This window comes from Epinephelus moara, chromosome 15 (assembly GCF_006386435.1).
Source record: "Epinephelus moara isolate mb chromosome 15, YSFRI_EMoa_1.0, whole genome shotgun sequence".
NCBI lineage: Eukaryota > Metazoa > Chordata > Actinopteri > Perciformes > Serranidae > Epinephelus > Epinephelus moara.
Window position 1 is genome coordinate 1,539,351 of NC_065520.1, and position 27,823 is coordinate 1,567,173.

Here is a 27,823-nt window from a genome sequence, read left to right on the forward strand (position 1 = left end):
AGAAAATTTGAATCATCAATCACATCATTTCCTGCATTCTGGTGATTTTTTTTAATACAAATATGTGTCTTTACAGCATCAATTTATGCTGTAAATATCTTTAATTTTGCAAATCCTCTTCAAATTTTATCTTTTTATTGAAAGGGACAAATGTACATGTTCTAAATAATGTCCCCCCTACACCTATGAATACAAGGTTTGAGAGAATAAAAGGCACACATTTGACACTATAAGATCTATTGGTAACAATTACAATTATGTGGTAGCCTGACCTGATTGTGTAATAGAATAAGGCGCCCATACTGCCACGGTTAGGGGTTTAATTCCCTCTGGGCCACCCTGGAAAAATGCAGGAAAGCCTTAGAATAAAAAAATGGGGTTCAATAAATGGTACATGCTTTATCTTGTTATATTAACCCACATGTAAGAGGAGGGAATCGTGTCTTAGATTTTAAAACTCACATCTGCCAGCTTAGGTTAACTGTTTATGGTCATATAAAAAGTGAAAATGTCTTTCAGGTGCGTAAATACAGGACAAATCAACTGACAGCACAGTGCACGAGAGGCACTGCAACCATGAGCCACTCAGTGCAGCCTCGGCTCCTCAGGAGTTAACGCACAAAGGTTGCGGGGATACTTCCATGCGGAAACGCCGCGCACAGGCAACCTCAGTGAAGCACAGAGAAAGAGAAAGTGGCAACCAAAACAAGGGCAAATTGAGCAGTCCTTGGGGGATTTGTGCGTGCGCTGGAAACGTCTGCTTAAGAAGACAGAGAAAAAAACTGGGAGATATGCATCCCACAAGATGACCACATAACCCCGGAGATGAATGGGGCCTTTGTTTGCGCGCCTATGGACGCACCCATGGGTGGTAATAAGCGCCAGATATATGGCTCCCACTGCACCCATTGGTTGGGGTGCAGCCTGTTGAGCCCACCTGACCAAAACAAGGCCTGTGGCAGGTGATTCTCTGACAGGATTAACTGTATTTTGTATAAAGGTTAGAGCTACATGTCATGCGTAACCCCCAAACACCGCCTCATAAGCTCCCCAAATCAAACATGACGCATGGATTTTATTGCAAAAGGGATTTAAGGGCAAATATAAGGCAGAGGAGTACTTGTGCACAGGCTGTGTACTCCATGCCAGTGCACCCCCCCCCACCCTCCTCCCCTTCTCCTTCTCATCCCAGTAGATTTAATTTGGACTGGGCTCAAAACCGAGGGAGCCTCGTGGATTTGTTTACATTGAATAGGCAGGCTAGGGGCCAGAACCATGGGGCCCTCTATTCATTAATATACAGTGAGGATTTCTGTCTAAATTACTGCTGTTCAATCCACACTGCACGCTTTGAAAGGGCGTCTCAGGCGGCCAGCAGAAACGTGACACCAAGTGCAGAGAAGAGGGCTCCTTACGCAAGATAACCCCCTCAAAATGAAAATAATATGTTATATATATAAAAGGAGAGTCAAAAAGGCATTTCAGAAATGTTCCCCCGAAATCACCGCGCGGCGATAAAAAAAAACCTCTCTGATATATGATGTGTTTATTATTTATTTGCTTATTATAAAAGGTCCCCAAGTTCCCTGCTGGGGGAGTTCATTTATTTTGTTTGCAAAAAAAAAAAAAAAAAAAAAAAAAAAAAAGAAAGAAAGGGGGGAGAGGAAAAAAAATCATCCCCAAGTATAACAAGAGACGAACAGTTAGTGCTGATTTTCATTTGCATAAATTTTCATATATTTTAGTGAAAATAATAGCGGGAGCCGAGGAGTGCTCCTGCTCAGTTGAGGCAGAGGAAAGAAAATCTTAGGGCGCACCGAGTCGTAGGAAAGGGAGATAACCATTTACAGGCTCCAGTATGAACAATGTGAAGCTATTTCCCTTTGCTTGGACACAAGGTAAGTCAACAATTATCTATGCGGATTTCTTTTTTACGCATGAGGAATGTTGGAGTTTATCGCGCATTGCTCCACCGTGGCTGCTTCCTCAGCCCTGTAGACTGCTGCTCGCTGCTTTTAGTGATATTTCACTCTTGCGCCGATGTCTTTTATATTTTAAAATAAAATGCAAATGCGTGTCCTTTTTTTCTCCTTTTACCCTGAATGCGTAAAAATCAATACGTGCGCGCCCGCTGTTTGCTTTTGCGCCCCAGCTTCCCTTTTTGCTTTTTCTGTAAATCGCGGGCAGATGGATAAAGCTGTGTTGTTTTGTAGTGAATGTCCACCGGAGAAAAGTGCAATCAATCACATTTTAAGCAGGCAGAGAGAGAGACAGAGAGAGAGAGGGAGTGTGTGTGAGAAAGAGAGACCCCTCGGTTGAATCCTCCAGAGGGATCGCGTAGGCAAGTGCGATATGAAATCGTTTAATATAAATCGATCCTGCCGCTGCAAAGTTTGTTTAAAGTTTATATGCGAGCAGCTCGGTCCTAAACTGCACCCCCATCAAGGCAGACAAAGCTTATAAATAGCCTGCGATGTTAATGGATGCTGACCGGTTTGTTCTTTAGTTGCTGGGTTTTGGGTTTTGGAGCGGAGGAAATGTCACGAAAACTCAAACTAAAACGACAGATTTTAAAAAAGAGGCGCAGATCCAAAAGAGATCCGGTCTCAGGCAATTATTTAATGGCAGACAATAATCACTCCAGTGTCTGTCACAACTTTCGGTTACATTTTCAAAGTCCCACAGTGAGGATCTATCACACACTAACCCGAGTTTGTTAAGAAGAAGATTTGGATTTTCGGTCTACTTTTTGCTGAGGGTTATTTTGTTCTCACGGGTTAACTCCTTTTTCCCCCTTCATTGATAGGGAGTGCATTTCTGAGCCCAGCACTTGGTAGCCATGGTGAGCCCAATAAAAGGGGGAAACACTAGTCGCATTAAGCTGTATGTTTGTGCACTGGAGTCGAGATGAAAAGAGGCTCGGTGTCCCGGGCCAGCAGCATTCGGGTGCTGGGCGGTAACGCGTTACAGTAACGAAATTACACCATCTGCAGCACTAAGACACACCAATTCGTTATTGTGGCTTCACTGCAGTGTTTCATTTTTACCTTGCATCATCAACAGACTACAGCGATGTCACTTCCATCACCATGCAGCCTGGGAAAATCTCACTTTGACACAGTAAATAATTTTGCTTTACTGAGACAGATCTTGGTTTTGAGAGGCAACCACGCTATCGCGATAAATCAGATCAGAATCAATGAATTTGTGGTGCGTAACGGAAAAGTAACGTAACGCACTACTTTCCATAGACTCGCAAATTATTGTGATGCAGGAGAAAGCAGGCATCTGGACTGATCTACACAACTCTAATGCAGGCAGCTGTTGCTTGAGTGAAACAGATTTTGGGAGTCATTGTTGACTCAAAGAAGAATAAAAAAAATATTTAACAGCCGCCAGGTGTCGCGCTCACTCATGATGCAAATATCATATAGCTTACACTGCAAAAAAGCACCAATTTTATGTCACATTTTTTGAATATTTTAATATTTTTATGACATTTATTTATTTAATTTGATAAATTCTGATATGGTGAGCTGATAGCACGTGCTTCCGGTGCAGACTTTAACCTTTATTTTAATTAGATAATATTATAAGGCTATTTAGAGCAATTTTAATTTAAACCAAAATCTTTTGATTCATTTTTTTGCACTGTGCGCATTTTTTTCACCATTTATATTGATATTGTAAGGCGGAACTACTGAATGAAACAACTTGTAATTAAAATCTATTATTATTAGAAATTATTTTTTATTTTATTTATTTATTTATTTATTGTAGTGGTGTAATTTTATGGCCACCCTTTCCAGTGCAGACATGAATTGATGGTTGGATGACACGATTGGCAATTAAGATATCAGTGGGCTTGGAGGAGGAAAATGACTGAGCGGGTCACTGTAGAGAAACAATGTCACACACACACACACACACACACACACACACACACTGAGATGAAATGCTGCATCTTGCTAATTCCTGCAAAAACAGGCCAAACGCACCATATAAAAACGAGGGCTCCGACTATATTCTGGTTCATCCCTCAGTCCCAGAGGCAATTAAATCACCTTAATTTAATTATCCAATTTTTAAGAGATATCCCACCCAATTTCATTGCAGCCAAGACCCGCACATGTTATTATTTTTCCACATATTTCTGCAGCCATCAGCATCAGGAGTTGAAAACTGCTTGTATTGATCAGTGCAAGCCTGTGACAAGCAGCCTATCAGTGACAGCCCTAGTTGATATGCAAATAGTCTGTGATTAGATAGGTCCAGCACGCTGTTTTAAACCAGTCGCCATCTGCAGTCGCCTATAAGCCATAAGTCTGAGCCAGCAGGTCTGTGTGGAAACGTATGACGAACCGGCGACTTTAAGAATTATTAGCAAACGAGGGGCTGGGCAGGGCTCATGAATCATCCCGGGAATTAGTGCATTGCAATTTCTCCGCATGCATGACCGGCCATTTAGCGTGTGCACTATCCCCACTGTTATTCTTCATCATCGTCATCATCAGCAAGCACCACTACAAGTACCAGCAGCAGCAGCAGCAGCAGCAACAAAGCATCAAAGCAGCACTGTGCGTTATTACTCTGCGTTATGCACCCATTCTGTCATGCTGTACAATGACGCTTATTGGTAGCAGGAGGCCATTTATTTATTCCTCCAGGAGCAGATTGTCTAATTCATCAAGATGGTTGCATGAACTTGCATTTCATCACACGCTGCATCCAAAATCGGTGCACAGATTTGGATTTAAAAATGTTTCAGAGATGATTTTTAGGGATAAAAACGACCACAAGACAAAAACACCAAAATCAATTCACCCACAACATTAATCTACCTTCTCCTCCATAAAACATCCTCATATAGGCTCATCACTCTGATTCCGCAGCCGCCATTAATTTATGACACCTGACATGCAGATTTATGTCAGTCCTGGAAAGGTGGGTAAACCCCGGCAGTGGGTGCCTGTAGCTCCCACTTTCCCCTGGTTACAATATTCAGATTAAATTGATGCAATTCCCGCCGTTTTAATTACGGCCTATTTAAGTTGCCTATGGGCTACATAATTTATTTTCTACCTCTTGGTCCAGTCACTAATCCGAGACGACATACGTTTAGTGTGTCTCACGTCAGGCCAAACGTTGATTTAAAGCCGAATCCAACTTGGAGCACTTAAATGATAATGTAGCTACTATACCGTTAATTAAATGGGCTACACTGAATATCAGTGTAAGCATTAAACATGCCTTCAATTTCAGACCTGAATGGGATTTTTTTTCTCAGGCCATTCAAACGAGACAGAGGCTCTTTATTAATATTCTATTAATAAAGGCCAATATAGAGTTATATACACCTCTTATTCCTCTACATGGGGTTAGTAATTGCCCTGCATTAGCCGCGCCAGCGCTGTGGGCGCACTGCTTGTAAAAGGGCTGACATGCAGGTAAAGATTATACGTTTAGTGTTATCGCAGGACTCTCCAGTGGTGCTCGTTTCACCAAGAGTCAGGCACAGCTGGTATTGATTTCAGATTGGAAATCAATAGGGACGTCATAATTTGGCCTGAAATAGATTCTTTGGTGGTAAAAATGCCGTTTAAAGCATGTGTTTGGTGTTTACAGTGGCTTTGATGTGTTTTGGCACATAGGCGTAGATTTCAGGGGGGATGCAGGGGACACGTCCCCCTCAGTATTCAGAACATTTAGCCCCCCCTAATAAAAATATGACAGCAGCAGCAGATGCGCACGCAGGTTTTGAATAACTCCAGAGCCTTGTGTTCATAGGTGGAGATTTCAGGAGGGGGTGACACAGCTGACATGTCCCCCTTAATCTTTAGAACATGTGCGTTTGTCCCCCCAAGAAAACCTCGAAGTTGCAGAGGACTTTTACTTTGACAAAATTACAAATACATGCAGAAAAGGCTCAAATCAGTGCAAAAAACAACCATCATAATGCAGGAAATTATGTGTTTGATGCTCAATATTTTGTGGTGGAGGACCCCCAAGTTTCATATTTGTCCCCCTAATAATGAAACAAAACCTACGCCCATGTGCATGCACATTTACACCAGGTTAGAATGAGGCTGACATCAACCTATACATTTATACTCGTCTTTTAACTTTATCACGCAGGGGACACGTCCCCCTCAATATGTGCATTTAGCCCCCCTAATAAAAATATGAAAGCAGCAGATGCACACGCAGGTTTTGAATAATTCCAGAGCCTTGTACTCATAGGTGGAGATTTCAAGAGGGGGTGATGCAGCTGACACGTCCCCCTCAGTCTTTAGAACCTTAAAGTTGCAGAGGACTTTTATGTTGACACATTTAAAGACATTCACACCATAAATTGATGCAGAAAGGGCACAAATCAGTGCATGAAACAATCACCATAATCACGAGTAGGTTTCGTCTCAATATATGAAACTTGGGGGTCCTGCACCACAAAATTTTGAGCATTAAACACATAATTTCCTGCATTATACTGATTGTTTTGTGCACTGATTTGTGCCTTTTCTGCACCAATTTATGGTGCAAATGTGTTTAAATTAGTCAACATAAAAGTCCTCTGCAACTTCATGGTTTTCTTTGGGGGACAAATGCACATATTCTAAAGATTGAGGAGGACATGTTACCTGTGTCCCTCCTCCTGAAATCTACACCTACAAATCTACATGATGCACACGTGAAACCTGGGGGTCCTCCACCACATAAGTTTGAGAATCAAACGCGTAATTTCCTGCTTTATGGTCACAGGCGTAGATTTCAGGGGGAACACAGTATTTAGAACATGACTTCTGCATGACTTTTGACAAAATTAAAGAACATTAATTGACACAAAAAATGCACAAACTGGTGCATAAAACAATCACCATAATGCAGGAAAGTAAGTGTTTGAAGCTTGGTCCCGGACATTTATATTTAGTTATTCCAGTAGTGCTCGTTTCACGCATGTCACGGCTCGGGCATGTAGCAGCACAGCTGGTACTGATTTGGGATTGGAAATCAATAAGGATGTCATGATTTGGCCCAAGATAGGTTCTGTGGTGTTAAAAAATGCCGTTGAAAGCACGAGTTTGGTGTTAACAAATGTCTCTTATGTGTTCTGGCACATGGGCGTAGATTTCGGGGGCTGAGGAAGCAGAGTCCACCACAATATTTAGAACATGTGCATGAAAGTTTCAGAGGACTTTTATTTTGACAGAATTGAAACCATTTGCAACATGAATTGGTGCAGAAAAATTCACCAGAATGCAGGAAATAAAGTGTTTGATACTCAAAATCCCCCTCACCATTCATATATCTCCCCCCAAGTCTGGACACAAAACGTACGCCCCTGTTATGGCATGAAATTAAATGATTAAAATAGTTTTTTCCTGACAATAAAATTAAAAATTTCAGCACAGGGAGAGTATTTCAATTAGACAAAATTAATTAAGTTTTTGTTTGGGGGCAGACAGAATGAGCAACAGATTAAAATGAGTCACATTGTGGCTTTAGAAATAAATTTGAGACGTGATTTAATTTGAGAATAAAGGTCAAAAGTTGCAGCGAGGTTTGTGAAAAAAAAAAGATGCATAGAGAGAAAAAGATTCATCCGTGTGACTGATCTAAATGCAGGTGCTTGTATGGCACAAACACACACACACACACACACACACACACACACACACACACACACACTGACAGAAAAAAAGCCACTAGTGCTGGCTGGTGAGGAGGTGAGTGACGGGGGACAGATCGGCAAAGATAAGATGAAGTGCAGCTTTCTGAGTCAGAGGGGCGGAGGAGAGAGGGGAAAGAGGTGTGTGTGTGTGCATGTGTGTTTGAGCAAGAAAGGGGTGGTGGTGGTGGTGGTGGTGGTGGTGGTGGTAGGGTAGGGGGTGCTTTGTCTGTCAGTCTCCAGCCTCACCCCACCCCCATTGGGTGCAGGTTGCCTCACAGTCCCGGCCACATCCCTCCTCACACACATACAGATGTAAACCACATCAGCATGGACACACATGCCTAAACACCCCCACCTCCAGCAGCAGCAGCAGCATCAAAACAAACCATGGCGTTATTGTGTATGCAAATCAGCAGACGGACACGCTGGTATTTTTCTATTCTATTAGACTGTATTACACATGCTAATCAAGAATGATATTGTGTTATTAAGCTGAGTAATTAATAAATAAACTAAATCCGCAGGAAATCAAATCTATAGAAGTCCTCAGCAGCCTGGTTTGTAGCCACTGTGCATGTCTCTCCATAGTCCCTGCTTTTTGTTTTTGTTTGTTAAACAGTGGCGTTCCCTGAGGATAGAGAAAAGGGGGGGTGGTTGTGGCACCTCCCTGCCCAGGATTACATTAATCAAAGTATTTATTTCCCACGGGGAGCCAGGCGCAAATCACTCCAAATCCCAGTAAAATTGGATAACAGAAGAACGGGCGCATCCAGGGTAACCCTCTCTCGCGCTTTTTTTTTTTTTTTGCTCATTTCACCAACTTAATGGATCTAGTTCTATCTAACTTTGTGGAACAGTGTGTGCGGAACAGCAGGGAGGGTGGCGAAGGGGAGGGGGTGCAAAGCTAGAGGTATTGAGGCCTTTGAGAAGACAAACAACATAATTGGATGGAAGCGGGCGCTCAGGTAGAGAAAAAACAACACTAACCACATCCCCGATAGGAGAGACTCTGGATATAGAGCCGTACAAATAACAGCCATTCTCTGATTCCCGTCTGGGCTATAGGCATGTCTGGGTCCGAGCCAGCAGCAGCAGGAAAAACTAGCCTCTAAGACCCCCCATCTGCAATAGATACGTCAACCTCTAACACCAAAGCTGGCTGCTTTCTCTCCACTAAGTCTGGTCAATCCATCGCAAAACCCCACAAAGTAGTAAAAACAACAAAAAAATCCTGATACCGTCTTTGCGCTATTTGCTAAGTAATTACGTGTGATGTTTGGGCAAAGCCAGCACGGCTAATAAATCAGCAAATGTTTACAGCCAAGCCGGTGCTGATAAGGCAATAAATACAGCACCCAATATGCTTCCTATTACAGGTAATGCAAATAAAATAATAGGGCTGTAATTTTTCCTTATGTGTTGCAGCGGCGGCGGCGGCTTTGATATTCATGAGGGAAATGGGGAGGAAATGTCGTCTCTCGGTCTTTATGGGCGCCGCATTGTAGCGCAAATTCAACGCCGCTGCCTTCGTCCCAATCAGGGATAAATGATGGCCTCATTGCAATGGCGTTGGAGGCAACCCTGCCACCCTGAAACACACACACACACACACACACACACACACACACACACACACAGGATCTCAAATGTATGTTTACAGACATGCTTGCACACACATACTGCTGCTGCCATGCATGCTCGGGGGCACGGAGGGTAGCTGGAGTCACCAGCAGGGCCCTGACTCAGAGCCAGGCCTCTTGGGGTGAAGGCAGCCTGCCTGCATGCATACATGGACTAAGTGTGTGCACAAGCGTTTTATAGGAATATTCCACTTGTAGAGCACAGAAAGCTGCACATTTGGTTCTATAGCATCGAGTGCATGTGTGAGCGCGGCATTCGTACTTCTGTATACAGACCTGCCAAGTTTACCCGGCCTGTGTGTGTGTGTGTACGTGTTTGTACAGTATGTATACATGTGTCGAGGTGCAGGTGTGATGCTGAGACAGACAGCGCATACTGTTCGCCATCACATACCGTCTGATGATCCATGATGCTTAGCAAATGAGCAGAAAATCTACAGCTCTAATGGGACCAGTGAGGTTGGATGGAGGGGGAAGTAAAGGATGTGCTTTAAACCCCAAAACCAGCACGTAGAAGGTTGTGATAACACTGTGTTATGGTGCAGATGTAGTGCTCGAATGTACGTTGCTATACACCCTTAAAAGATTATGTTGGTGACGGTAATTATCAGGGTGTGTTTTAGAGTCCTGAATGTATTCCTCCTACCATCCCAGGAAGCCATTTACTTCCAGTCATTTCTATAGGATATTTTGATACTACTATGCTATACTACTGCAAGTCAGGTACACTTAAAATCTTTCATTTTAAAAAGCAAGCATGCTTGTACAAATTTAATATGTTTAATATGTTTTTTCCAACTGTTCTGGGCAGCCATTGACTTCCAGTCATTTCTATATCACACGAAGTACTACTATGTATATTATTACTACAAATCCAGTATGCTTTAGATCTTTGATGAGCATTTTAAAAACCATGCTGCACAGTTTTACAAATGTGAATAAAGTTTTTCCAACTGTCCTAGGCAGCCATTGGCTTCTAGTCATTTCTATATCACATGAAATACTGATTTGTTTATTGTTACTGCAAGTCTAGTATGCTTTAGAACTTTGCTGGCCTTTTATAAAAGCATGCTGCCCAGTTTTACAAATTTGAATATATTATTCCAATTGTCCTAGGCAGTCATTGGCCTCCAGTCATTTCTATATCACATGAAATACTACTTTGTATATTATTGCTGCATGTCTTATATACTTTAGATCTTTGCTGACCATTTTAAAAAGCTTTCTACACAGTTTTACAAATGTGAATATAGTTTGTCCAACTGTCCCAGACAGCCATTGGCTTTCAGTTGTTTTTATATCACATGAAAAACTACTTTTTGTATTATTGCTACAAGTCTGGTACACTTTAGATCTTCGCCGACCATATTAAAAAGCATGCTTCACAGTTTTACAAATATGAATATAACTTTTCCATCAGTCTTAGACAGCCATTAGCTTCGAGTCATTTCCATATCACATGTAATACTACTTCGTATATTATTTCTACAAGTCCAGTACGCTTTAGATCTTTGCCAAGCATTTTAAAAAGCATACTGCACAATTTTACTAATGTGAATATAGTTTTTCCCATTGTCCCAGGCAGCCATAGACCTACAGTCATTTCTATATGTTAGTATAGAAACAACTTTGTAAGTTACTGCTGTAATTTCAGTATACTTTAGATCTTTGCTCGCTGTTTTAAAAAGCATGCTGTGCAAGTTTTACAAATTTGAATACAGTTTTTCTAACTGTCCCAGACAGCCATTGATGTTTTTTTCTTTGTCAAAGTTACAAAAATGTTAGGAGGTAAAACAGTGCAGACTTTTCTTTTAAGTCTCTAACAATAACAAAAAAAGTATGCAGACTTAATGTTTGCTAAGTTGTAAGAATCTGCCACATTTTCGTACTGCACAGATATTAATGGAAATCAATGGCTGCCTGGAGCAGTTGGGGACATGCATCTGGAAGGCTATTACACAGCAACGTGATTTGCAGAATCATTTGTCAAATGTTTGCTAATTCACTTCACATTGTACAGAAATGAATGGAAACCAATGGCTGCTTGCAACAATTGTAAAAATAAATCCCAAACTCAAACTGTGCAGCATGTATTTGAAAATATTCAGCAAAAATATACATTTGTACAGAAGCTAAGACTTGCCAATGCACGTCCTTTACAAGCCTCCACACGGCCCCTGTACGTCCCTGGGCCACACTTTGAGACCCCTGCATAGGCAGTGTAGGCTTTGCATGTATTATAACTCCATCACACCCACCAAGTAAACATGTATGACTGGCTGAACGTGGCGAGCTAGCTGCAGCTTCCAAGCGTCCATAATAATGATCAGTGACTCCCAAATTCAGAATGGGGCCTTGCTGTTGGGGTCGGCGACTGTTGTTGATGATATGCGGCCGCGGGTGACATGTGCTATTCATACGCGAGCTTGTGTGGTCACGTTCGGCAGCCGGGGAAGTCTTGATTCATGCGGGCATTATGCACGCCGGACGCTTATGGCACCTCTCCCTGTTGCCGTGCAGTCAGGCCCATTTGTTTGGAAATGGGTTTACATACATCTTCTTCCAAATGACTCTCCCTCTTCCCCTCCCTGGGCTCACAGCTCCTGCACACACAGACTGGGTAAACTAGAGGTTACAAACATATGAACTGCTACAGAGAGCAGTTAGATGATGCAAGTCACCCTCTGTTGGCCATGTTGGAGGTCTATGGTGGCTCTTACATGTTGGACTTTAGCTCCTTCAGTAAGGTTCAGTGATGTTGGGTCAAAGTTTGAATTTCCTTTTCAAGATAAATGGCTATAAAGTTTGGTTCTATATCCATATGATTTGTTCACCAGCTATCACATGACACATCACACCCTCAGATATTAGCTTGTTGGCATCGGATTCCAGTTGATTTTAATGCTCTGGCTCTAGCATACATCTGTGAGCTTTTGTGTCCATGCATACCAAAATTCAACTTCAAATACTGCAGCAAAACTCTGCTAGCAGTTCTGAAGAAGAACCTATTTTCTCAATCGGTGTCTTACTATTAGCAATTAGAATTTAAAAGCAATTAGCAATTAAAAACACAATTATTCAGTAAACCTGAAACAGTTTTAGTTATTTAACGTGTGTTCAAGTTTTTTTTCCATATTCCTTTCATTGGTTTAATGTGGGCTGGTCTTGATTTGAGATAAGGGGATGTCATAGTCTTCAGTGGTCCACTTAGGATTTTGCAGTGATGACTGTTGTTGAAATTGTTGTTGCCAATTTTTGAGTGTTAACTTCTTCGTAAATAATACTTGGATTATTGCTTTTATTGTTATGTGTATTTAACGTAACAGAGACACACTTAAGTTTTGAGATCATGCTTTGGGGGCCTTTGATTTTAACATAGTCATTAGCTTTCAGTCCTTTCTATTTGATATGAAATACTACTTTCTATATTATTACTGCAAGTTCATTATACTTTAGCTCTTTACTTGCCATTTTAAAAAAGCTTGCTTTACAGTTTTACAAGCTTTAATATATATTTTTTCCAACTGTTGTAGGCAGCCATTGGCTTCCATTCATTTCTATATCACATTAAATACTACTTTGTATGTTATTGCTGCAAATCCAGTATACTTTAGATCTTTGGTGGCTATACTAAAAAGCATGCTGCCTAGTTTTACAAACCTGAATATACATTTTTCAACTGTAGGCAGCTGTTGGCTTCCAGTCCTGTCTATCTGATATGAAATAGTACTTTATATATTTTTGCCAGTCCAGTCCAGTACGCTTTAGATCTTTGCCTACCATTTTGAAAAAGCACACTGCACAGTTTTACAAATTTGAATACATTTTTCCAACTGTCCCAGGCAGCCATTGGCTTCCAGTTGTTTCTATAAGATATGAAATGCTACGTTGTAAATTATCGCTGCAAGTCCAGTATAACGTTACACAGGTTACAAGTTTTGCAACCTTGCCTTGGAGGCCTTTAATTTTAACATTCAAAGAGCTCCTCATTCTGAATCTAGCAAACATTTGTGAGCCTTTGTGTCCATACATACCTCAGATCCTCCAACAAAACTTGGCAACCCTTTATTTGGATAGTCTGCCTACTGAGGGCTAAACCTATCAACAAAATTATTCTGAGAAAATGTCAGTACATTTATGAACTGTCACATATATACTCTACCGAAACAAAGCGAAACTGCTGAATTGTTGAATCTCAACTAATAAGCTGTTGACATGTTACATATACTTTAAGCAGACTATCCAAAAATAGTGTTAACAAAACTGTGCTAGAAGTTTCCCCTTTTTAAACTTAAGACTTGAGGAGGTTCAGTGGTGTAAGGTAGTTACAACTGGCCCAAGTGCACACTAGTCACTAGCTTTACTAGACTTTGCGCCTGAACTAGCTACCTCATATTGTATCATCTCGTCACATGATCAAATAGAGACTTGAGGTTGGATGACATCTACATATTTTTACATTTTTACTGTATGTATTAGAAAACATCGCAGTTTCATGGTATTGCAGAATTATTATTATTATTATTATTATCAGAATGAACCTTAAAGGACTGAAAACGGAGGAGTTATTTTTACATGAATCAATGATTTATTGCCATAATTGAAACTTGAAACCACTCCCCTGACCCTGGGGAACCCACTGGTTGTTCTGGGTGTGAATGTTAAATTGTTGTTACTGTACTTAATGTTACTGTAGTTTGAAGCATTCTCTGGCACAAGAACATCCTTCGAGAAAAAACAAATTCTATTAAATTGAATAAAATTTTTAATGGAGGTATGTGTAGACAGTCTCTCTTTTGAAAATAACTTAATTGAAGGGGAGATTCTCCATCCAGTTGTATTATTTTAAATGTCGTAGATAAGCAAATGTACACGGTATGATAACCATCAGTTTTCATATCAAGGTATACTGCTGCAACCTTAAACCGCACTACCTGCTCTATCTATATTAATGCCCCGGAGGAGGTTTTGTATTTGTGGTCATGGCCCTCCAAACTCTGGAAAAGCTTCCCTGTTGAAATGACTATCACCACCTCCATGACAGCGTCCTGCTACCTCAGTGACTTTTTAATTATATAAAATATACGACTTTAAAATAAACTTGTAAAATTAAACTTATTTTGTGGGGTAATTTTGTGTCTCTGTGGTCATTTTGCACCTTTTTACAGTTATTTTGTGTCACTTTGGGGTAATTTAATGTCTCTTTTGGTCATTTTGTGTCTCTTTATGGTTGTTTTGCCCTTTTTTGTAGTTGCGATAATAATTTTGTGTCTCTCTGGGGCCTTTGTGTCTTTTTTTGGTAATTTTGTGTCTCTTTGGAGTCATTTGGTGTGCTTTCAGGTCATTTTGTGTCTCTGTGAGATCTTTTGTGTCTCTTTGGGGTCATTTAGTGTCTGTTTTCCCTTTTTGTAGTTATTTTGTGTCTCTGAGATACTTCTGTGTCTCTCTGGGGGTTTTGTGTCTTTTCTGGTCATTTTGTGTCTCTGCTGTTGTTTTGCCTTTCTGCATTATGGGGCCTTTTTGCCCTGTCTCTTTTTGCTCTTTTGATTTTTTTTGTCTTTGTTTGTCCCAATCATTTCTGTTATTTCAGTCATAGGTATAGATTTCAATGAGGGGGGACGCAGGGGACATGGCCCCCTCATTACATAGGACATGTTCATTTGTCCCCTCCCATTAAAAACAATTAAAATAGCAGAGGACTTTTATTTTGTAAAAAAAATAAAGACAGTTACACCATAAATTGATGCAGAAAATGCACAAATTGGTGGACAGAATTAAACAGAATGCATAAAATTAAATTTTGGATGCTAAAAAGTTTCTGGCAGAGGACAGTCAACCCCGCCATTTCATGAAACAAAACCTATGCCCTTGGTTTTAGTGTTAAAAAGTAATAAGCTATTAGGAGTTGGGGTTATTATCATTATTTTATAGCAGAAATTGTGCTGTCACTAACAATGCTTTGCTAACTAAGCCTGGTTACCTACAAAGCTATCCTGTGACATATTATTTCAAACTTCAGTACATAATTTTTGGAGGACTTCTGCAAATTCCCCAAACTTTCTCATTAATTTGTGAATTAATTACATTTTTTAACTATAATTTATGCTGTTGCAGTTCCTTCGTACTCACAGAAGTTGATAAAAGTCTCCCTGACCTTTCAACTCTTTAACTTTACAGTCTCGAGTAGAGACACCAGACGTGATTTCTGGATGTGTGACAACTGCAAAGCCTCTACAGCAGTATGATTGGCCACACTTACAGGCACACTCTCTCTTCCCCGCTTCACAGAGCTGCTGCTAGCCCCCTCATTCCCCCCTCCTATCTCCTCCCTCCTTCTCCGTCCAGGCCTGGCGTGAGCGCTCAAGCCAGCAGCATCACAAAAGCGGCTTTGAGGGGATTGCATGCTGGCCGCCGACCCCTCTGAGCTCACACCCACCACACATTACTCACCAGCAGGCCTCGGTGCAGACTGCAAGCCAGGCTAGGAAATAGTGTATGTCACACAGGGCTGGAGGGGGGACTCTGTCATACTACTAACCTCTTTCCTCTGTTTTCGTTTCAGAGCTTTTTTCTTTGACTTTAAAGGGGAATCTTTAGCTTGTATAAATGATGAAGAGAATTAAACAATGCGGCACAGAATTGAGCACAATAGAACTTTGTTATTCAACCATGTTGGGAAATTGCCTCAGCATGGACTGTCAAGTCAAATATCCCTCTCAGCTTTTGGCTTTTGGTCGTGCACTGTCAGTTCGTCATTCCAGGAAGTGATGCTGACTGTGTCTCCATTTGTTGCCTGTTTTGGCAAGAGTTTGCTTCAAAAACCAGGATTTTGTTTTCTGCCGAGCAGGATCACATTAAATCTGTCCTTCAGAGGATTCAAACAGGTTTCTCTCTGTTGATATAAATAGTTTTTGGAGTATTTTTCACACTGCCAGAAAGGTGGTGTCGCATTCAGCGCATCATGTATTGTCAATTTGGGACAAATCACATCTTTGTTGCTTTTCAACGCACATGCTGGTACGGACGCATATCGCCTGGAACAGAGGCGGATTATCAGACAATGGGTCCCTGGGCAAAGATCTGCAAAAGGCCCCCCCACCTCTCCTTAATAGAAAGACACACCCACATTACAGTTGTTTAGCTTATTTTTGTGTCGTTTGTTTTGCAACTCTTTGTGATCATAATGCATCTTTCTGTAGTCTCTTTGGTATGATTTATTGTCTCTTTTGGTTACTTTATGTCTCTTTGGGGTAATTTTGTGTCTTTTTTGGTCATCTTGTGTCACTTTGTGGTTGCTTTGCCCCTCTTGTAGTTATTTTGTGTCCCTCTGAGTTAATTTTGTGTCTCTTTATGGTAATTTGTAGTCTCTTTGGGATAATTTAGTGTCTTCTTTGGTCATTTTGTGTCTCTCTGATGTAATTTTGAGTCTCTTTGAGTTAATTCTGTGTCCCTGAGTTAATTTCGAGTCTCTTTGAGTTAATTTTGTGTCTGTTTGAGGTAATTTCGAGTCTCTTTGACTTAATTTAGTGTCTCTTTAAGGTGATTTTGTGTCTCTTTGAGGTAATTTTGTGTCTTTTGGGGGTAAGTTGTTGTCTTTTTTGGTAGTTTTGTTTTTCTTTATGGTTGTTTTGCCTCCTGTTGTAGTAATTTTGTGTCTCTTTGAGGTAGTTTTGTGTCTTTTGGGGGTAATTTTGTGTCTTTTTGGTCATTCTGTGCCTCTTTGTGGATGTTTCACCCATTTTTGTCATTACTTTGTGTCACACTGGGAAGTTTTATGACTTTATACCCCCATTTGTCTTCACTTTGTTTGTCTTTGAGGTAATTTCATGTCTTTTTTGGTCATTCCGGGTCTCTCTGTGGTTGTTTTGCCCCTTTTTTGTAGTTATTTTGTGTCTCCTTAAGAATTTCTGTGACCTTTTGAGGTAATTTTGTGTGCCTCTGGTGTAATTTGATGTCTCTTTGGTGTCATTTTTTTGTCCTTTTTGGTCAATTTCTGTCTCTTTGTTTTGCCCCCTTTTGTGACTCTTCAGTGTCTTTTCTGGCATTTTCTGTCTGTTTGTACTTTTGTGTCTCTTTTTTGGTTATTTTGTGTCTTTGTGGATGTTTTGCCCCGTTTGTAGTTGTTTTGTGTCTTTGTGCAGTTCCCTTGCATCTCTTTGTGGTCATTTTGAATATCTTCCTGGCCAGTACATGTTAATTTCAGTGACATTTTGCAGATGAAGGCCAGGGGGACCCCCTTACGCTTTGGGCTCCTGGGCCTGTGCCTGATATGCCCGTTCAGTAATCCTTCCAGGCCCTGGAACAGTATCACTGTTCATGTGGATGTCTTCATTGTCAAAATAGGAGAAAAGACTGAAAGCATGTATTATGTTCCCACAACCTCCAAATCAAGGTCTTCCACAGGGACGCCTCCTTTGTATGACTGAACTTGAGATAATGCAGGGTGTCATGTAAAATGAAATTACATGCAGCACGCTGTTCTCTCCCCTGCACAGCACTGTGCGTCTTGTTCTCATGACTGTAACCTTCATATTGTAGGTGTGAAACGAAAGCTTAGCAAAGCATGGCCAATTCTCAGCGGTTACGCCTGTGGTTGGCGACTGTGTGCTTCAAATTCAGCCCTCCCCGGTGCGCGCGGCTGTGTTTGTCGTACACCTCTCGGATTAGCAGTCCACAAGCACAAAATCCTCCCAACAATGACTAACGCACGTCTCAGTACGTCGCCACAGAAACTCTTTAGTTTAGCCTACATTTATCAAACCTGTGTGTTCTCCTGCAGCTAAAACTCTGAATGACGCTGTTATGTAACGCTGCTCTGTTCTCCCAGTAATCTGACTGTATGTGTTTGAAAAAGTTGCACCCACAGGAGTCTATGTCAGAGCTGTGATACATATTCTGATGTTTAAATGTCTGTTTATATCCAAAATGTTTGAGGAAGGAGCTGATCTCAAGGTTAGGCAGCAGCTTTTGAGGCTTTGTGTGTCTTTACAAAGCTTAGATTTTTGTTTTTAACAGCCTCTTTAATAACTTAATCTTTATTCAGAGGCTGATTCAAACTCTTATAGAAAATGAGTCTTATATTTAGTTACCATTTTTCTTAAAACTTTTTTCCGAAAGCTTCAAGAAACAAGACTCTAATCAGGAAAATGGCATTTCATAAGCGCAGGAAACAAAGCAGCTTTGGTGAAAAGTAGAAAAAAATAATAATCTATTCATTGTAAACATTTATCACTTCCCTCCTGGCTCACTGCTGTGTTATTGTATTCCTGTGCTGCACTTTCCAAGAAATCACCTGTCAATCAGGCTGTGTAGGCGGCACTGTTTTGTCCCTTTACATACATCCTCTGTTGTTGACGTTTGAGTCTCTTTCGCTGTATGTTTTCTCAGTTAGCGGGGCCATTGCTGCTTATGCTTAGTGTGCTGTTCTTCTTCTTCTGCTTACTCCAAACAAACTGAAAACACATCATGTTCCCAGTAAAGAGTTGCCAGACAAACAGTGTTCAGGAGCGGCAAATGGGAAAGCTTTCATGAACTTGCTGTAAGGCCGGACTGCAGGCAGGCGGTGGACATCAACAAATATTTGCACAGATCTATTTTGGGACAAACTGAACCTCATGTGAAAATGCAAAAGATTATGAGCTCAGGTCTCAAAAGTGAGTGTTTTGTAGTTTTTATCAAGTATTGTAGATACATTTATACTTAGAACTTTCACTTTAATAAAAGTAGCAAAACAACAGCGTAAAAATACTAACAGGTAAAAGTCCTGCATTCAAAACTTTACTTTGACGGGGTTAGATAAGTATTATTAACAAATTATAAAGTATTAAAGTCAATGTACTCATGAAGAACAGTCTCTTTCTCTGATATTGTTATTTAGTGTACATTATTATACAACACAGCCCTATTTTCAGCTTTGTGATATAATCCAGTGGGTTTCTTTAGGTTAATTTTGTGTCTTTTTGGGGTCATTTTGTGTCTCTCTGTGGTTGTTTTGCCCCTTTTTGTTGTTATTTTTTTTGTCTCTTTCAGAAAATTTGGTGTCTTTTTTGGTCATTTTGTGTCTCTTTGTAGTTGTTTTGCCCATTTTTGTATCTCTTTGGGGTAATTTAGTGTCTTTTTTGGTAGTTTTGTGTCTCTTTGTGGTTGTTTTGCCCCTTTTTGTAGTTATTTTTTGTCTCCTTGAAGTAATTTAGTGTCTCTTTGTGATTTTAAAATAAATAGATAAATAAATAATTACATTTCTAAAATCTATTGACCTTGAGAAGTTGGAGAATTGCAATCCCTCTGCATATATAAAAACACAAAAATCACCAAAAGTGGAGATCCATGGTTTACAGTTGACAGTGCTGAAAATATATTATTGAACTACTGCATTGATGCACAGTCAAGGTGGTCAAGGTAGAGCTGATTTTAGTTACTGTATGTACTGTTGGGAAGTGACAAGAAAACTAGAGTCGCACAAAGTGTTGGGGAAACTACTTTAAAAGCATACTGCAGCTTTGCAAGCTTCCAATATCGTACACTGGAATAAGTTGAACTACAGCAAAGTTACCCGAGGGAGAAATCTAGTTTGGTTTTCTAAAGCTACTTGGAAAAAAAGTTGGTCAAACTACTTCGTAAAAAATAGTCGATCAAATTGACAATGTACATGTGATACAAAATGATAACAAAATATAGCTAAAAAAAACACAAAAAAATCACATGCCAAGAAAAAAATGCCACACAGTCTTAGGCGTAGATTTCAGGGGGGATACAGGGGGACACATTCCCTTCAATATTTAGAACATGTGTATTTGCAGAGGACTTTTTTTCCTCACAATTAAAGTCATGCAGAAAAGGCTCAAATTGGTGTATAAAACAGGAAAATTACGAGTGTGATGCTCAGAATTTTCTGGCGGACCCCGTCATTCATGTTGAAACACAACCTACGCTCCTTAGCGAATCCAGTCGTGCTCATTTCACCACGAGTCATGGCTGAGGTACGTATTAGCACAGCTGGTATTGATTTGGGATTGGAAATCAATACGGGATGTCATAATTTGGCCTGAAATAGGTTGTGTAGTGTTAAAGAATGCAGATTAAAGCACATGTGTGGTGTTTTGGCAAATTGGCATAGATTTTGAAGGGGACATTTAGAACATATTTATTTGTCTGCTGCAATAAAAACACAACAGTAGCATAAGATTTTTTTTTGATGAAATTAAAGACATTTCCACCATAAACTGGTGCTGAAAAATTCACCAGAATGCAGGAAATTAAATGTTTCATGCTTAAAAGCCCCTTATATTCCTACACACAATTGAGTTTATTGTTTAGTATTCACTTATTCATTGGTCATAACCTAAAAAAACAAAATACCTAACTATTTATGTAAAGTGCAAGAAATGTCCGCTTTAGTTTTGTACACTGTGTCCATCGGTTACCTGTTGTCAGTCCAAATGGGGGGGCTGCACTGAGCAGGATTACTCAGGTAGCCAGGTAACTTCTAAAATAGCATGCAACAACTTCCCTGGACATTTGTTCATAAATGGCATATAATCAATACTTTAGGTTTAGTTTCACAAATTCTGCCTGATAAAATGTAGAATCATTTCTTTTATGGCCCAAAATTGTTTATTGTTTCAGTTTAACTACATGAAAATGGCAAAAAAAGTAATTTAGCTACTTGAATCACAATACAAATAGGAATGTAGTTGCAAAATGTCGTTAAACTACTAGTTTAACTAGCATTGGTCACAGACAAGCTACATAGTGCACAGCGACAGCGCCCGATAAATTATATTTAATAGAGCAAAGTTTCTCTCTGAGAAATGTGTCTTCATCAGACACTGTCAAGTAAGCAGCACAGAGCAGACACAAACACACTCACCATGTTTGCAATTGGCTTGATTAAGAATCAATCTGCTCTGTCAATGAACAATCAGAGCACAGCTACACACTCTGGTACTCCGATACTCAACGAGGGGTCAATGTGTGCTCACACAAAATGGCTGAGATAGAACATAAGAAAAATAAAAACAACATACAAAAGCATGTTGGATGTACCTCTGTACCAGCTGGAGAGGTGCTAATTTACCTCTTGGGCACTGCTGAGGTGCTCTTGAGCAAGGCACTGAACCCCCAGAATGCTCCAGGGAGAGCCATAATAAAGCTGACCCTGTGTGTATCAACGCAGGGGTCTCTGACATGAAAAAGATTGAGAACCACTCACCTAAATAATCCCAAAGACAACCCTACAAATAGTGGCAGAAGTAGATTTTTTTTTTTTTGTTTTGTTTGTTAAACCTTTATCTGCAAAGTAACTATAGCCATAGAAATGCAGTAAAAAGTATCATAATTCCTTCTGAAATTAAGTGTAGCATAAGTATGAAGTGGTGGAAGAAGTATTCAGATCTTAATTAAGAGAAGATGTTAATTAGTAATACCCCACTGTAAAAATACTCCATTACGAGTGAAAGTGCTGAAAGCATAAAAAGTAAAAGTACTTCATGCAGATGAATAAGGAATTTCGGACAGTTTGCATTTTCAGTCAGAGCATCAATTGAATGGACTTCAGTTCCCACCTATATCAGATTATGTCCAAGTTTTAGTATTTTTAAAACAAAACTTAAAACATGGCTTAAGACAAACCAATCACGTGATCACTGATTGAAACCTTTGCATTGTTTCAACTATCTGACTATATCATGTATGTTTTGTGTGACGTTTTACATGTGATGTACTGTTTATAAATTAACAAACTGATTTGCTTTTAATTGTTTGTATTGTGTTATATTGGACCGTAGATGCATCTCAGCTATATAGCTAATTCTGTCTCGACAGTTGTGTTGTGCATGACCCCTGTTAAACAGAAACATGAGGTAATAAACCAAACTAAGCTAAGATAAATTAAACTAAACCAAGCTAAACTAAGCTAAGATAAGTTAAACTAAACTAAATACCACAAAGCCAAGCTAAGCTAAGCTAAGGTAAGCTAACATAAGCTATGCTAAACTAAATTAAACTAAACCAAACCAAACCAAACCAAACCAAGCTAACCTCAATCAAACCAAACTAAACCAAACCAAACCAAACCAAAGTTATGATAAGCTAAGATAAACTAAACTAAACTAAAGATAAACTAAACTAAACAAAGTTAAGCTAAGCTAACCTAAGCTAAGCTAAGCTAAATTAAACAAAGCTGAGCTAAACTAAACTAAACCAAGCTAAGATAAGCTAAACTAAAATATACTAAAAACACTAAACTAAACTACGCTAAGCTAAACTAAAATAAACTAAGTTTAGTTTAGTTTAGTTCAGCTTAGCTAAGCTAAACTAAAGTAAACTAAAGTAAACTATGTTTAGCTAAATTAAACTATGCTTAGCTAAGCTAAACCAAACTAAGATAAACTAAGCTAAACTAAGCTAAGTTTAGCTGGAAGAAGCTAAGCTAAGCTAAACTAAACTACACTTAGCTAAGCTAAACTTAACTAAACTAAACAAAGCTTAGCTAAACTAAACTAAGCCTAGCTAAGCTAAACTCAAATAAACTAAAGTATGTTTAGCGAAACTAAAGTATGTTTAGCAAAACTAAACTAAACTAAACTAAATTATGATAAGCTAAGCTAAATTAAACTAAACCAAACTAAATTAAACTAAGCTAAGCCAAGCTAAACTAAACCTAACTAAACTCAACTAAACAAAGCAAAGCTACATTAAACTAAGCTAAGCTAAACTAAAATAAACTAAAAAATTATTTTTAAATCTATGTATATTTTATTCTTTCCTTTGTGGGTTTCTACGTCACCTGCACATACAAACTGTTCTTATTTACTATTTCTGGGTTTCTTGGGGCCTTGAAATTGTACTTCATGTGTTCTCCTCCACTGGTTTAGTATTGTCTTGGCATAATATTTATATATAATATAGTTTTTGTTTTTCAGAGTGCACCCATCTGATTCTAATGTTTTTTTTCCTCTTTGTCTCTTCCTCTTTCAGGAGAGTCCCCTGGCAACACACACACACACACACTTACACACACACACCAAACTTTTGTCCTCCTATGACTCCCCTCCTTGTCCCCCATCCTCCCCCTGATGCACAACCTCTGGAGGTAAGGGCCTTAGCTTGTGTGAGTGTGTGTGTGTGAGTGTGTGAGCTTGTACCGTCTCTCTGTCTCTCCCCCAGCAGAAGCGGACACGCCGTCTCCCCAGCTTCCGTTTTCCTCTGCACGCCCGCTGCTGGAGTATTCACGCTTCAGGCTGTTTTCTTTGAGAGAGAGACACAGAGAGACAGACAGAGAGTATAAAAATATGCAAATGCTATTGTTGAAGCGCAGAACGAAGAGGGGGGGGGGCTTCTTTTACACCCCCTCACCTCCCTGCTGCTGCTGCTGCCACCGTTGCCACTTCCGCCTCCATCCATCCATCCATCCATCCATCCATCCATCCATCCACTACATGGAGAGAGGAGGAGGAGGGGGGGCTTCAGGTCTGAGAGGGGGAGACAACACGGGCAGGATATTGAAAATATGCTGAAAGGCCACTATTGTCTGTTTCAGTTGAGGCCTATTCTCTGGACCCAATTGTAGAATTCAGACACACACACACACACACACACACACACACACACACACACACACACGTGCAGCTATTGAGATAATGAAATCCATCACACAACCCACAAGGCCAGACCTACAAATGTCTCAAAGAGAGGGAGAAGACAGAGTGAAGCAGCAGCCTTCATCATGTACAGTACTGTATACTGTACATTATAATGTATGCATATGACTAAACACACTGCTCTGACAGCACTGCATGCTAACAGTCTTAGCAATTAATGTTACGTGAATTGAAATGATGGATAAGAGAAAAACAGAAGGGACAAACTGGCTGGTTAGACATCGGCTCAGGTTTAAGGTGAGGTTATGTGACATCATCACTCCACATCCTAATAACATAGATGTAAGATCATCAGAGTATTATCACCAAGGGACAGTTCACTTCCAAACTAAGAATAAATTTTTTTAATCTTACCTGTAGTGCTATGTATCAGTCTAGATTGTTTTGGTGTGAGTTGCTGAGTGTTGCAGATATTGGCTGTGGAGATGTCTGCCCTCTCTCCAATATATTGTACCAAATCTTCGACTTGTGGTGCTCAAAGCACCAAAAATGTACTTTTGAAAACTCAACAGTAATGTCTCTTTCCAGAAATTATTACCTGGTTACTCAAGATAATCCACAGAGCTTGTTGTGAGCAGTTTGATGTATGAACTATTTCTTTTTAACGTACTATACCTGCCAACCGTATCACTGCGCAGACCACACATTCTCACTCCCAACAACATCTAACTATGACGCTCTGGGTACCAGTTTAACATCCTTTTTGGACACTCCGATACTCATCATGCATTGTGTCTTTTCAGAATAAACCTCCATTTTACAAATAAATTCTGTCTCTTTTTTTATTTTCATTTAACCCCTTATTTTAACCAGTTAAGTTTCGTTGAGATCAGCAGCCTCTTTTACAAGGGAGCTCTGGCCAAGACAGCAGCACACAAAAAAGTTACAGCCAAACAACCACACAATAAAAAACACAAAAGATACACATTATCATGCAGAAATGTTAGAACACATATGCACAATGACAAACTCTTTTAAAGTAAACTCAAAATGTAGGTGAAAAACTTTGTTTTTGGTTTATTTCCTTAGGTATTGGGCAACAAAAACACATGGGTAGGCCTAGAAAAAAACAAAAACAAATGTTTTTCTTAAAATAAGAATGTTTGTCACTAATCTAATATAATGTGACATGCTACACATACTAGCCCACTACGTTGTTTTTAAAATAACTATTGACATTTGGATTCACATGGGACACAAACAGAGGTCTCCTGAGTAGAAGTTCAGAGTTAGTTTGACCCATCCATGCCCCCTCCCTCCTGCCCTATGTGGACTTTTGCCCTCTTTATACGATGGCAGTTGCCTTGGTGGGTCACTTTCTGATGCCACTGACCAAGTGTCTGTATTTGACAGGTTGGGAGTGAGACTGGGTTGGCAAAAGGAAGTGTGCATCTACTCATAAATGAGAGGCTTGTGCTCATGACAGTGCAAGATGTAAACATTAACAGCATCCTCCTTGGCTGAGCTGTAATGCTACCTATTTCAGTGGTTCTAGGTGAGCTAGCAGTAGATGCACGCTTCCTTCTGATCTGTGATACACTTGGGTGTTGTAGCTTAATAGACAGAAAATAGTTCCTCCATAAAACTGCTCACAATAAGGTCTGTGGATTATCTTGAGTAACCAGGTCATGATTTCTGCAAAGAGACATTGCTGTTGAGTTTGTATTTTTTGCCATCTAGTTCCATTATTTTGGAGATAAGGCAGACATCTTTACGGCTGATATCTCCAACACTTGGCAACTCACACCAAAACAATCTAGACTGATAAATAGCACTACAGGTAAGAGGAAAAGTTTTGGTTTTGGGTGAACTGTCTCTTTAAGTATCAAAAGTTAATAGTGTATTGTTACTAATGCTTGAACAAGTGAGCAGCATTCTATTGTTGTAACAAGTATATGTAGCAACTTTATATACTTTAAGGTAGTTTAATTTCTGATGACCTCTTATGGCATTTTATGGCAGAATAGCAAACTGTTGCAATCGACGCAGTTCTGAACATAAACTCTTGGCAGAAGCAACAAAACCATTTTTAAATCAATACTTTGTGACAAATTATAGATTTCTTTAGCCACACAAAAATGTACCATGATTGGATAAATTAAATAAACCCTGAAAAGCTAATGCAGGACCCCGACACAAAGGTTTATAATATATATCCCAACTGGTCCAGCCACGGGGTCCAGATTTCTCCTTAGTCATTATTTCAAGGTCCACACAGTTTAATACATTCGGCATCATACTTGTGTTTGGCCATGTCATCGAACTAGTTTGCTGTCTCTGTCAAGTAGCTGTCTGTTAGTCGCTCATTCTACAGCAGGAAATGGCACTGTCAAAAATTCACTGTACTTAAAAATAAAATGTGTTTTTTACAAAGTCGACATGTTTGTAAGTCATTGGAACCATGACCCACTTTTGGACCACAATCCTCCAGTTGGGAACCACTGCTCTAGCACTGTCCCTGAGTAAATGTACTTAGTTGTTGTTCACCACTGGCTGAGACAGAGGTGGGATGCAGTGGACACATCCCCCTCAGTATATAGAATATGTGCAGAAGTGTGTTGCTACTATGCCAGAAGAAAACAAACATACAAAAAAATAAAATAAAAAAATAAGTATCAGGTAAAGACGTGAAGATTATGTTATCGCAAGATATTTCACATTAAAACAAATATTGTCACGCTGTCACAAGAAGCCTTTCTTGTAAAAAAACGCCACGATTTTCTTGTTAAAACAATATTCTACTTATCTTGTTACATGAAACGTTTCGCATAACTTTATAATGTAATCACTTATTACATAATAAGTAAATATGTGAAAATTGATCATATTATATGAAACATTTCAGATTATAACGTGACAAGTGATAATGTTATTACGTGAAACATTTCATGTTACTCCATGTTAAGTGATAATGTTATTACATGAAACATTTCACGGTATTACATGGTATGTGATAATGTTATTACATGAAACATTTCACGTTATTCCGTGATAAGATAATGTTATTACATGAAACATTTCACGTTATTCCGTGATAAGTGATAATGTTATTACAAGAAACATTTCACGTTATTCCGTGATAAGTGATAATGTTATTACGTGAAACATTTCATGTTATTACGTTATAAGTGATCATGTTATTATGTGAAAATTTCACGTTATTACGTCATAACTGATAATGTTATTACTTGAAATATGTCACAACAAGATAACTTTATTTTTTTACAAGAACATTTCTTGTTATAATGTGAAAATATCTCATAACTTGAAACTTTTCATGTTATTACCTGTTACTGATCTTTTTTTTTCTGGCAGCAATACACTTCCATATCCCCCCAATAAATACATGAAAGTAACATTTAATTCAACAAAATTGAAGACATTTCCGCCATAAAGTGATGCAGAAAATGCAGAAATTGGTGCATAAAAATTCACCAGAATGTAGGAGATTAAGTGTTTGATGCTCAAAAAGTTTCTGGAGGACCCCCAAAACTCAACCTTTCATATGTGCCCCTCCCGATATTAAAATGTTACCTACGCCCACGGGCTGAGAGGAAGTCTAATCAGCTAAATCAATTTATATCACCTGTGTTCACATTAGAGAAGTGATATATTTGCAGAAAATACACACACAGAAAAGTAAGACAGGGAAATCACAGACACATACAGTAGAAACTATAGAGACAGAAACACACACACACAAACACACACACAAACACACACACACACACACACACACACACACACACACTCTCAGAGAGAATAAGAGTGTAGCTCTGTGATAGTGGGAAGCCCATTTGTAAAGCCCTCACGCTCTCTGGAAGACTTTTTGAAGTGATTATGAAGACAGTTCA

At 39.5% G+C, this 27,823-nt stretch overlaps 1 long non-coding RNA gene across 1 annotated transcript; it reads left to right on the forward strand.

The window, feature by feature from the left end:
• The first annotated feature begins 1,759 nt into the window (after window positions 1-1,759).
• On the forward strand, window positions 1,760-26,347 carry LOC126402022 (uncharacterized). Its single transcript, XR_007571148.1, has 2 exons — window positions 1,760-1,898; window positions 23,287-26,347. It is a non-coding gene; the product is annotated as an uncharacterized LOC126402022 (long non-coding RNA).
• Window positions 26,348-27,823: the final 1,476 nt, after the last annotated feature.